This window comes from Mus caroli, chromosome 11, assembly GCF_900094665.2.
Source record: "Mus caroli chromosome 11, CAROLI_EIJ_v1.1, whole genome shotgun sequence".
In the NCBI taxonomy this organism is placed as follows: Eukaryota; Metazoa; Chordata; class Mammalia; order Rodentia; family Muridae; genus Mus; species Mus caroli.
The window spans coordinates 47592426-47604813 of record NC_034580.1 but is presented as its reverse complement, the minus strand read 5'-3'; positions in this window follow the sequence as shown (position 1 = coordinate 47604813).

Sequence of the window (12388 nt, the reverse complement as noted above, 5' to 3'; positions counted from 1 at the left end):
CAGTGAGAATGTGGATATTGTGGCTATTGGAAGATCTGGGACCAGAAGAAGTTTGGCAGGTCTTGTGTATCCATGCCAAGAAGCCAGGCCATTTGCCCATTTCAAGTCCCCTTACACGGACAGTCCATACAGTTTATGAGCCCCAAGCAGTGCCTGGCACAAACTCCCGCAGTGGGGATTCGCCTCTTCTTGGCAGCTTGGCAGGTATTTGGGTTTCCCACTTAGTTCTCATTGAGCTGGCTATCACAGTTACAGCTCCCTAGAAAACACCATACAGTAACTATGTCAGGTTTTTATTTGCCTGGACAGATCTTTGTATTTCAGCAAGATATTTTATTACCTTAGAGAGCCATGAATCATCCCAAAGGTAGATGAATGAGCGATGACCCACCACAGGATTTATACGGGAGGCTGCTCTTCCTACCACAGATCACATGTCCTTGATTAAAATATGAGAATAACTTCATTTCCCATGTAGCTTGAGAAATGGAAAAAAGAACCACACTGCATGTCCACCAGGGCCAGACCTGAGAAGTTGACTCCAAGCCTTGGGAAATTGTTCATCACCAATGCAGAACTGTGATGGCCCCAACCACGGCAATAGGAGGCTCTTCTTGAAGCTGTATCTTCCTGCACAGAACCATGCCAGTGTCTAAAGACCCCATGAGGTACAGGAGTGACATTGAAAGAGGTCGTATATCAGTAAAGAAATTCTTCTCTCTGCTGCTATAAGCACCAAGCCTCACTGAGGTTGGCAGGCCACTTTCTGTGGTGACTTGGGAACCAACCTGTTCTATACACCAGGAAGAAGAGGGGAAATAAAGAAGTTGGGGCTGGCATGGGGTGGGGTGGGTAGCTCAGTTGCTAAAGTGATTGCCTTGCAATCTCAGGGACCTGAGTTCAATCTCCAGAATCGGTGTGTGTGTGACCCCCAGATCTGAGAAGATAAGAGACAGTTCTCTGGGGCTTGCTGGCCAACCAGTCTAGACCTCTTGGTGTTCTCCAGGCCAGTGAGAGATCCTTGTATTTAAAAACAAAAAGCCAGAAAGCGCATGCCACCAAACACATGAACATATCTGCATGAGTACACACACACACACACACACACACACAACTCCACCTACTTTGAAACAGCATCACTTTTACTCACATCCCACAGTCCAGAGAAACACAGATGAGACATCTCTGCTTCCAGCTTTCCTTGAGAACATCTTCCTTGGTGCCTGGATTCCATTTTGGCCTGTCACTCTCTGGAACTGATGGCCAGTGGGATACAGGTTTGTTCTAGTGTGCAAGCAGCCTGTGTTTCTCTGCCTAAAGGAGAGTCTGGCTTCCTCCAGAAAGCCTGTCCTGGACACACAGGCCAGGGTTGGATGTACTAAACCTAGGAACACTGGGTCCACTGTGGGGACCTAATAGAAGAATATTCTGCATTCTGGATATGAAAGCATCCATCTGTAGGGAAGTGAGGAGCAGGTGGACCCAGCCCTGCCTCCAGAGTCATTTGTTCAAGGGTCGATCTGGAGCAACCTTGGTTGAAACCAACATAGCATCCTGTGCCTGCATCGATCAGGGTTTGGGGAAGCTGGGCAGCTAAAGTACCTGTTAGCTCAGACCTGAATCTCACTGGGCTTATACTAACCAAAGTCTTCCCAGAAAAGTCATAAACAGGAGTATTTCCCAACATCTTTTAATTCTCCAATTAAAAACAAAACAACAAAACACACTTGCCAAAGAAACAGCTTCTAATCCCCAGTTCATGAACCTGCCAAGCTGCTCAGATATCATGTTACATCATTAAGAAATTCACAGTACAGCATCTTCAACATAAAGGACCCATTCCAGTGTACAAGGCACTTTCTCTTTCTTTTCCAAAATCCTGCTTTAATTAGAAAAAAATTGATGGAAAATATAGAACTACCTCACCCCATAACTACTTTTAAAAAATCTATTTGGGAGCCTTGAAAATATTGGTGAATTATAAAAGAAATTGAACTCTGATATTTTTCTCCCATTTTATTATTCCCTATTCCCCGAAAAGCCTCCAACATTGAATTTCTATAGCTCAGGAAAAGGATGTATTTCCACCCTTAGAACCCGTAGGTATTCTAATTATATGTAAATCAGTTCACAGAAATAAATATCCGTGGTTAAAGGGTATTTAAGATGTTAAAAGCTTTTTCTCAACTGTTCACTGGTTTGTTGGTTTCTTGTTTTTTGGTTTTTTTTTTTAAATGAAAGTCTATTTCTAGAACCCTGGAAGCTTAGAGACTGTGTTTCCCTTTCACACACATGAGAACTTTCCCAAGCAACATTCACTCCTGGCTGCTTAGTCTAAAAGTGCCTCAAGTGGGAACCACAGTTTAATTCCCATTTTGAAGCCATTCTGTGTTAATCTCCCCCTCCCAAGGCTGGAAACCTCCCCTTCTTTATTCAGAGTAAATGTATAGTGGGCCAGAGAAATGGAACAGAAACTAATTTGTTTTGATATTGGAAGAGTATCTTACCAGATGTGTGGGTGGATAGATGGATGATAACAGGTGGATGCTCTTTAACTTGATGACCATATTTTAAAAGATATTTTTAAAATTGTGTGCATGGAAGGGTGTGTGTATGTCAAGGCAGATGCCTGTAGAGATCAGAAGAGGGTGTTGAATCACTGGAAACTAGAGTTACAGGCAGTTGGGAGCCACCTGATGTGGGTGCTGTGAATGGAGTGTGAGTTTTCTGCAAGAGCAGTCAGTACTCTTAAACCACGGCACCATCTCTCCATCCCCAAGATAAATACAGCTTTGAAGAACTGGAATGTTTCTGATCGCTGAACTACACTCTACTCTAGTCTCCTAACAACAACAAACACTAGCAAAACGTTAATGTTTCCTAAAATCCCACCTCTGGGTTCCAAGCACCCCCCCACCACCACCACCGCCCTCCCCCCACCCCCAAACCCCAGCCATTTGCCTATGAAGTCCATTCACCAGCCACTGCAAACAGAGAACATCAAGATCGGAAGTCCTGACTTCTGGCCAAATAGTCCCTCCCCACCTAGCTCCACCTCAGAGAGGTGGCTGCATGCCTGCAGGTCCTGCATCAAGAGCTGTTCTCTCCAGGTCTGCTTAACTCTGCCCCTTCTTTACATTCCACTCTCAGGTGGTTCCTTGAGTTCTGTTGGCCCGGCCTTTAAAATAAGAGTGATTAGTCTTAACCACGCCCACCAAGCCACAGTCATCAGATCTTCACAGAGCTCCTACCCGGTCTGTCCTTACAGTCCTACAGCCTCACAGTGGTTGGGAGAGCTTCTTAAACACAAAGACAGTACTGTTTGAATCCTAAACCCTCTCTGATATCTCATCTCACCCAGCATCAAACAAAAATCTTCAAATGGTCCCTAACCCCATCTTCTGCCTCATTTCCTACCACCATTAGCACTGTCACCGCAGCCTCTGCCGCCACCACCACCAACCACCACCACCACCACCACCACCACCACCACCACCACCACCACCACGACCTGCTGCAGTTATGAGTTAGCTTGCTCCTTAAGCACACCAGCCTGCCTTCTGTCCCAGGACCTTTGCACTGATCATTTCTCTGTCTGACTTGCTCTCCCCCAGATATCTGTTTGCCAGCTTGATACAACCTACAGTCACCTGGGAAGAGGGAACCTCAGCTGAAGAATTGTCCCTGTCAGATTAGCCCGTGGGCACACCTGTGGGCATTGTTTTGACTGATGATTGACTTAGGAGGAAGGCCCAACCCACTTCCGGCAATGCCATCCCTGGGCTGATTGGCCTGGGCTGTATGAGACCAATAGCTGAGTGCGCCAGAGGACAAGGCAGTAAGCAGCATTTCTCCGTGGTTTCTGCTCCAGTCCCTGCTCTGGCAACCTGGATACTGTGTATCCAGTCTATGCTCAAATATCACTTTATTTCGAACTGCATCCCTAACACCACTCGCCCTTCTTTTCTGTACTGAATCTCCCCCTGCTCCTGCCTCAGACACCTCTCCTTGTTTGTATTTTTTCTTTAACATTCCTACTGGACTAGAAACTCCACAAGCACAGAGTTCTGATTTTGTATTTTTTTGTTCGCTACTATGTCTACCTACTTAAAAGAGCACCTGGCATATCATAGACAATAAACACTTCCTGAATGAATTTTAAAAAGATACAAACTGTGTTAAATCAATGCATTTGTCTCACAATCACATTTTTTGCAGAGTGATTTTTTTCAATCAAATATTTGTGGCTGAGGGACTCTTTGTGGCAGGACTAACAGGTGGCCCAACTTCCAGGATGACCTCAGTGACTCAACATGCCTTAATGCTATTTACTGCACCCTGGAGTGTAATCCTGAGAGAGGCAGGCTGTGCCAGATCTGTCACCACATTAAGGACTAGCAGAGCCTAAGTTTGTCCCTGAGGCACCTTTTGGGAGCTCACCCATCCTTAGGGGAGAATGGTTTCATGAGCTAGAGGGTCAGGGTATGTGTTAATTAATTTTCTCACTGCTGTGACCAAACACCTGACAAGAAGCAACTTGGGGAAGGAAGATTAATTTTGGCTCACAGTTTGAGCGCATACAGTCCATCATGGTGGGGAAGAAACGTCGAGGGAGCATAGAGGACCTGGTCACATGGGTCCACAGTCAGGATGCAAAGAGAGATGAGTGCTGGTACCCAGCTGGCTTTCTCACGTTCCCTTTCCAATTCCAAGTCAGCTAAACCTCTCAGAAACATGTCCAGTCACACCCAGAGATGTATCTCTTAGGTAAGCCTAAATATAGCCAAGTTGACAGTGACAGCTAACAATCCCAGGGTGGGGTGGCCTAGAGCTCCTACCCCTAGACCGAGCAGGTCACGATACAGGCTAGTGTCATTTAATGCTGGCACGCACACCTGTGGACAGACCACTCGACAGTAGAGAGAAGCAGTGTCTTTCTCCATCCCCCAACCAACCAACCACAAAGCACCAGCTCCTCCAGGCTCAGTGAAATACAGGAACAAACCAGTCTGTGAACCGGGACACTTGCGACATGTGTTCCAAAACACATGGGAGGGCCAAGAGCTTGAGCCACCAAGGGTATATGACTTTATAAGTGACCACCAACTGGTTTGGCCTGGGGATACTGGGGCCTCTTTTAGAACATAATCAAATGATGGGGCATCATCGAGTTGTATCTGGACCGGATACCTCTGCCTGATCCTTGGACATGAGGTTCAGGTTCTCGGAGCACATGAGCACAGACCCACTGGGCATGATGCCTTAGACAGGTCCTGGAAAACTCGAAGACATTCTGAAACCTGACTAATCGTGTCCTGAGCAGAAAGGACTCGAAGGCCCTCCATGTTCATTTGCCCTTAATGAAGTGACATCGACAGAGAAAATGAATCAGATAAAAAGGGAAAGGTAAATTATGATATTAAAAATTCATTTCCATTTAGCAAATTTGCTATTAGCATCACAATTCGGGATATATTTTAATAATTATAGCCTCAGATAAGTGGCATAATTGGATGTCTCGCTGATAGGATTGAAGAGGTACCAAAAAAAAAAAAAAGTCCACCCACGCAGCTTCCCTACCGGCCCAAGAACTCTGTCACTCTTCCACCCTGCACTGGCTTCCCCAGGAGATGAACCTGCCTGGCCCTTCCCTGTAGACTTCACTTCTACAGTTGACTTCCCCAGCTCAGTCAGTGCGGCCCAGCTTTTCCTGGTGAGGGAGAGGCACAAATGAGGACCCAGAAGTCTGAGACTAAGATGACCATGAGACAGGAAATGAGGCTTGTGGTGTGCTACCCCAAACTCCCAGAGTGTGTCTTCACACACTGACCTAAGCACACTAGAACACAGCCCATGCTCATTCAAAATAGAGGACGTTCACGGGAGGTGAGGAGGCAGAATCTGTGCAGCACACCATCATTTAATGAACAGCCATCCCAGTATGGGGTGGCATCAGAAAGGCTGTACCCTGTCTTCTGTGGCTGGGCCTGACAGCACCCATGTGGCATATACCGAGGGCTACCTGCCTTTATCTAGCTTGTATGGAGCTTCTGAAACAAAGCCCGCGAGCCCGCTACCACTGCATCTCAAAGGCTCCACATGCTTGACAGAGACCAGGCTATTCCAGAAAGAGTTAATCCTTGGGCCAAACTGAGGAGCTACAGGCTGCCAATGAAGTCCAGGGGAGGAAGGGTGGTTTTCCTTCAGTGATGTAGCCGCTGGTCAGGTGCCCGTGCTCCCATCAAAAACCCCTCACCCCTGCTCCTATAACAGCCCTAACAGAACTCATTGAACCGCATGCACTCACAAAAGACATGGAAGCAGGCAAGAGAAGGTAAGAGGGAGGTAACTGTGAACAGAACACATTATATGCATGTATGAAAATGTCAAAATGAAACCCATAATTATGCATAATTAATATATGCTAATAAAAGCTTCTCTTAAAGAGGAGGGAGGATTCTGGTGTTTTCCTAGACTCTTCTTTCATCTCACTACTGTTGCAGGGAAGGTGTCCGCCTCCAAGGCTTGCCACTCCCCACTCCCCACACATGTCCCAGGATGACCATGCTGTGGCAATGAGCTGGGCTTCTGAAGTGGAGGCCTGAGCTCTGACCACACAGCCAGCAAACGTTTCCCACAAGGCACACAATAAAGGTCCGGAACCTGGTGCAATGTGAAAAGTCAAGCTACTGTTTTTGCCTGGCTGTCTTCACTCTCACTGGCAAGTTCATCTGCTCTATTGCTGCCATTGCTGCATTCCTTCACGGATATGAAGACCGTTTATGCCCTCTAGCACGGATGGAAGACCAGTGGATCTCCAGGGAATCTTCTGGGCCTTCGTGCCAGATTGGGACTTCTGTGGTGTTCAGTTTGTTGATTGAGCATCGACTGGATTCTCAGCCTCTCTGGTGGGAGAAGGGCATTTTCAGACTACCCAGCCAGACTCTACTGTGTCTCCTTTTCTGTGTGTACATTCGATTAGTTCCTTTCCTGCAGAGAAGCCTGACTGAACAAATCTTAACAGAAATAGGCTTTCTCACGGTTTAGCTTCCTCTGTTCCCCTCCACCCCGCTGGAGCTGGGCTAGAGCTGCAGTTCCATTGACTGGGGCAGAGGGAGAAGACTATGTTGGTAGAACTGGACAAGGCATCCATGGAGTCCTGCCCCTGATAGATGGGCGGGGGGGGGGGGCGCTGTTTGAAGAGCAGAATGCTGGACATGCAGCTAAGCATAAGGGCCTTGTGGGAAAGGAGCAGTGGTGGGGAGGGAGGAATGATGGGAGGACTGAGGTAGGGTGGAGATCACACACAACCTGAAGCACCAGGTAACGTTTATAGTTGAGATTAACCATGACAAAATTCAAAATTTTTCCTTTAATAAGCATCCTTTATACTACTTGCAAGCCTTACATTTTCCCGTGGCATGACAAAGCTAACACGGACAAGATTTCCCAGAATTCCTGTTGTGTGTATGTAAGAACGGATCAGTAGAGGCGCTTTTTCTGCTGATCCAAGTATATACCCTAGCCAGAGACCTGAGCCCTGACCAAGGTGCAAAATTAATTCCCTGGGTAAAGAGTAGCCTTTTCAGAAGATGGTCTGGAATAATGGGAGATCCATCTGCAATCAACTCATCAATAGACCAATAAAAAGAACTTTGATCTATACCCTGGATCATAAAAAATAATTAAAATAAATTGATTGGCCCAAATGCAAAGCCATAAATCTTCTGAAATAAAAATCACTGAAAACCCCCACGACCTTGAACGCTTCTTCAATGCAACATATCCTCAGTGTAACAGTAAACACATAACAAGCTACTAAACTGGACTTCATAAAAATTTAAGACTGTCCATCATTCTAAAGCACTGTTACGTTTAGAAGGAATGGAGAAATGGCTCGGCAGTTAAAAGTACTTGGTGCTCTTGCAGAGGACCCTAGTTCTGTTCCCAGCACCCACGTCAGATGATGTACTGGAGTCAAATCAAAGTCCACACTTGCATTCCCCAATAAATGAGTCCTTAAAGACATGGTTTTTGTGTAAAGGATAAGAACAGTATTAGTGCCCTCAACAACAATGTCTTAGTCAGGGTTTCTATTCCTGCACAAATATCATGACCAAGAAGCAAGTTGGGGAGGAAAGGGTTTATTCGGCTTACACTTCCATACTGCTGTTCATCACCAAAGGAAGTCAGGACTGGAACTCAAGCAGGTCAGAAAGCAGGAGCCGATGCAGAGGCCATGGAGGGATGTTCTTTACTGGCTTGCCTCCTCTGGCTTGCTCAGCCTACTCTCTTATAGAACCCAAGACTACCAGCCCAGAGATGGTCCCACCCACAAGGGGCCTTTCCCCCTTGATCACTAATTGAGAAAATGCCTTACAGTTGGATCTCATGGAGGCATTTCCTCAACTGAAGCTCCTTTCTCTGTGATAACTCCAGCTGTGTCAAGTTGACACAAAAATAGCCAGTACAAACAACAACAACAACGACAGAGAGGGGAGAGATGGAGGAACTGGAGACAGCAGAGGTGAAAGCATCCAGGAAGATGTAGGAAAGTAGCAACTTTGTTGCTGAGGAGAGTCTGTATATTCACTCACCTCCCATGGGGTCTGGGAGAACTGACTCACAGCAGGCCCGCAGGGGTTGCCCAAGGACACACTAGCACTGCTAGCCTCTCTCTGTCCACAGGGGCCTCAGCAGCAACAAGGCAGAGAGGCAGCTCCAGCCTGGGTCATTCAGAGTTTCTCCCCAATACTGGTCGCTGATCATTATGGACTTCCCTTCTCCAACATGAGATGGAGCACACAGACCTCTTGCTCTCAGAAGAACCAAGGACGGTCCTTAATTTGACATTGAGAGTGTCCACCAGTTCTAATTGGATTCCTCTGTCTCTACTTCGAGCTATTTGGCTCACTCACCTCTTACAGGTATCAAACTTTAATTCTATGCTAATGAACAAATGCTTATCTGGGGCATATTATATGCTCAGAGATATGGCCAGGGAATCAAGAAAATGTCTGTTCTGCCCCCTGAGACTCATGATCTAGTGAGAAAGAAAGATACAAGCAAAAGGGACCATAATTCTAGGCAGAATGTGATAAGTGCTGCATTAGAGAGACCTCAACAATAAAGGCAGGGAAAGGGGGGTAAGATTAAACTCTGCAAGGTTCTCAGTGCCAGTGTGTGTATGCCTGTAACTGTGTGTGTGTCTGTGTGAATGTGTGTGAATGTGCATGTCTGTCTGTGTGTGTGTCTGTGTTTGTGTGTATATGTCTGTCTATGTGTCTGTCTGTGTGTGTGTCTATGTCTGTGCCTGTATGTCTGTGTGTCTGTGTGTGAATGTGCATGTCTGTCTGTCTGTGTATGTCTGTCTATGTGTCTGTGTGTGTGTCTATGTCTGTGTGTCTGTGTGTGTGTCTGTCTGTGTGTATATGTGTGTGTCAATCTGTCTGTGTATGTGTGTATCTGTGTCTGCATTTATGTGTGTATGTTTGTGTGTGTGTGTCTGTATGTGTGTGTGTCTATGTCTGCATTTATGTATGTGTGTCTGTGTGGATGTATGTATGTGTGATATTCGTGTAAATAGGTCTACACATGTTCCTAAATATACATGCATGTGGAGGTCAGAGGTCAACCCTTGGAATCACTCCTCGGGATCCATCTGCCTTGTTTGTTGAGACAGGGTCTTCCACTCTCCTGGAGCTCACTAAGTAGGCTAAGGTGGCCGGCCAGCCTCAGGGATCCTCCTGTCTCTGTCTCCCGGCACTGGTGTTACAATTACTGGTGCGCCTGACCTTCCTATCTTTTCATGTGGGTTCTGGGGACTGAACTCAGCTCCTCATGTTTGTCTGGTGAGCAGAGCTGCCTCCCCAACCTAAACATGCGTTTTCTTCAATGCAATGTTATTATTTGTTCCTAAATAATGAGTAGCCTTAGGACACACTTAAACTTTAGAGGTGACTCTTGTAATTCCCCTAACTGCAGCCTAAGGCTGTGATAGACACCAATAGGGGCCACTGCAGGGAATGCTGGCCTTCATGAAAGCCCCAGGTCAGTATCTGTCTGAGGCCTCCCAAGCTCTTCCCACAGGTAAAGGCTTGTTCAAGTTTGGTTACCGTTGCTGTGATAAAAACCACAACCAAAATCAGCACTTGGAGGAGGAACGTGTTTGTTTCTGCTTATATTTCCAGGTAACAGTTCATCACTTAAGGATGTCAGGGCAGGAACGCAAGCCAGGACTTGAAGCTGAAACTATAGAGGAATACTGTTTGCTGCCTCGCTTCCAGGCTCAGCTAGCTTTCCCAGGCTCACTCAGCTAGCTTTCTCCTATATCCAAGGACTACCTTTCTAGGGATGCCTCTACCCACAGTGCACTGGGCTCTCCCACATCAATCCTCCATTGAGACAGCCTCACAGGTCAGTCTGGTCTGGGCAGTTCCTCAAGGGAGACTTCCTCAAATGACTCCAGGTTTTGTCAAATTGACAGCACAAGATAACTAAGAGGAGACACCTTGCATTGTCACCTGACACCACTTTTGTAGTCCTGGATTGTTTGTAGCCTGAAAGAGTTTTGTGGAGTCCAGGCTGCCTGCAAAGTCTCAGACTCGCTGTGTAGCTGGGGATGACTTTGCAATTCTGATCCTCCTGCCTCCAGCTCCTAAGCACTGGGACTACAGGTGTGTGCCGGAATACTCGGCCCCCTGATGTATCACATTTAATTTTGCACTAAGAGCTACCCTGTCCACCACTCAAGTGAAATGCATCCATCCACTGCCTAACCACCACTTTCCCCTCTGTTAGAAACCTTTTCTCCAACCTACTTCAAAGTGTTTGGCCATCTTCTTAATGGTGAGGGTCATCGAAACCCTAACCTCCAGACTGCGGGAGATCGTGGTCTCATCATGGCAGATGGCAGCTGGGAGAGAGCGTCACATCGAGGACCTGGGACAGCAAAGGGATCTTTATAAGCTATGACTAACAAGAAAAGCAAACCTTAGTGATTTTGAGGCAGAGAGACAAAACAAGACTTTGATCAAGCAGCCAGGAAATGGAGCAATCAGGGGCCGTGATATAGCTCAATGGTAGAGCACCTGCCAAGTGTAAGAAAGTCCTTGGGTTCGATCCCCAGCACAGGAAGATAGGCAAGCTTGGTTGTGTCCATGAACAACCGCAGAATCTGAAAGGTGGACACAGGAGGATGAGGAGTTTAAGCTCAGCCGGGACTTGATGAGACCTCTTCAGAACAAAAGGAAAGAAAGAAGAGAAGCAAGACATGAAGCAGATCTGGGCGACATATAGCTTGGTGTTGGAGCACCAACCAAATGTGTCCACAGGGCTGGACTCTATCACAGAAGGAAAGGGAGAGAAAGAGAGAGAGAGAGAGAGAGAGATAGACAGACACAGAGAGAGAAAAAAAGAGAGGGAGAGAATGAGAGGGAGGAAGAGAGGGACGGAGGGAAGGAGGGAGGGAAGAGAAGGAAGGGAAAGGCGGGAAGAACAAGAAGGGGAAGAGAAAGGAAGCATTCAGACTCAGACCTAGGAGCCTGTCATATGTCGATACATGTTGTGAGTTCATAACACTTTATGGATCAGGAGATCTTCCATGTTCTGCTGCATGAAGATCATAGCGAGTCTGTCAGTACATCACAGCCAACACACAGGGGTGCTCAGTAAAATGCAGAAAGATGTAAGACATTGCATGTGATCAGAGGTTAAAGGGAGGGGAACCAGCTTACGGCCATTCAAGTAGAAAATGCGCTGGCTGATTTCTCATTACACTAGCTTGTCCATTCATGTGGCCAGTCATCAGCTCCACACGCGTGTTGTGTCCATATTGTATGTCAGGCAGCATTTTAGTCATGTGAAGTAAAAGAGCCTTCATAGACGCCTTCTAGGACGGGACCTGGAATTTAACCCTTTGAGGCTAACTTACAAAATGAGGCTGTATCAGGATTACTCTAAATTGATGGGGATTTGGAACACTTTTTAAAAAAAATGAAGAATATAAAAAATTGGGGTATGGAAGGGAGTCAGTGAAGCGAGCCTCCTTAACTCACCCTGGTAGCTCTCAACGGTCACCTCTAAGTGGCTGCAGAGAGGCAGGAGGGGGCCATTTTCCTGACAGCCTAGGTGGGGCAAGCCCTAGGGCCTGGGTTGCAGCCTGGAAAGAACATAGAAAAGCAAGATGGGGGTCCCGATAGCCTGCTGAGGTAGCCTGTCACATTCTCCTTGTCATCCAGACTCCATGGCCAGGCTCTCAGGGCAGGGAGACCCACACAGATGTTTCACGGTCCCTGGGGATGAGGGGATAGGACAGGTTTCATAGGTGGCCACAGCAGAAACCCAGACATGCGTGGCAGAGATTAATTTCTGACCTTTGTATTTGTCT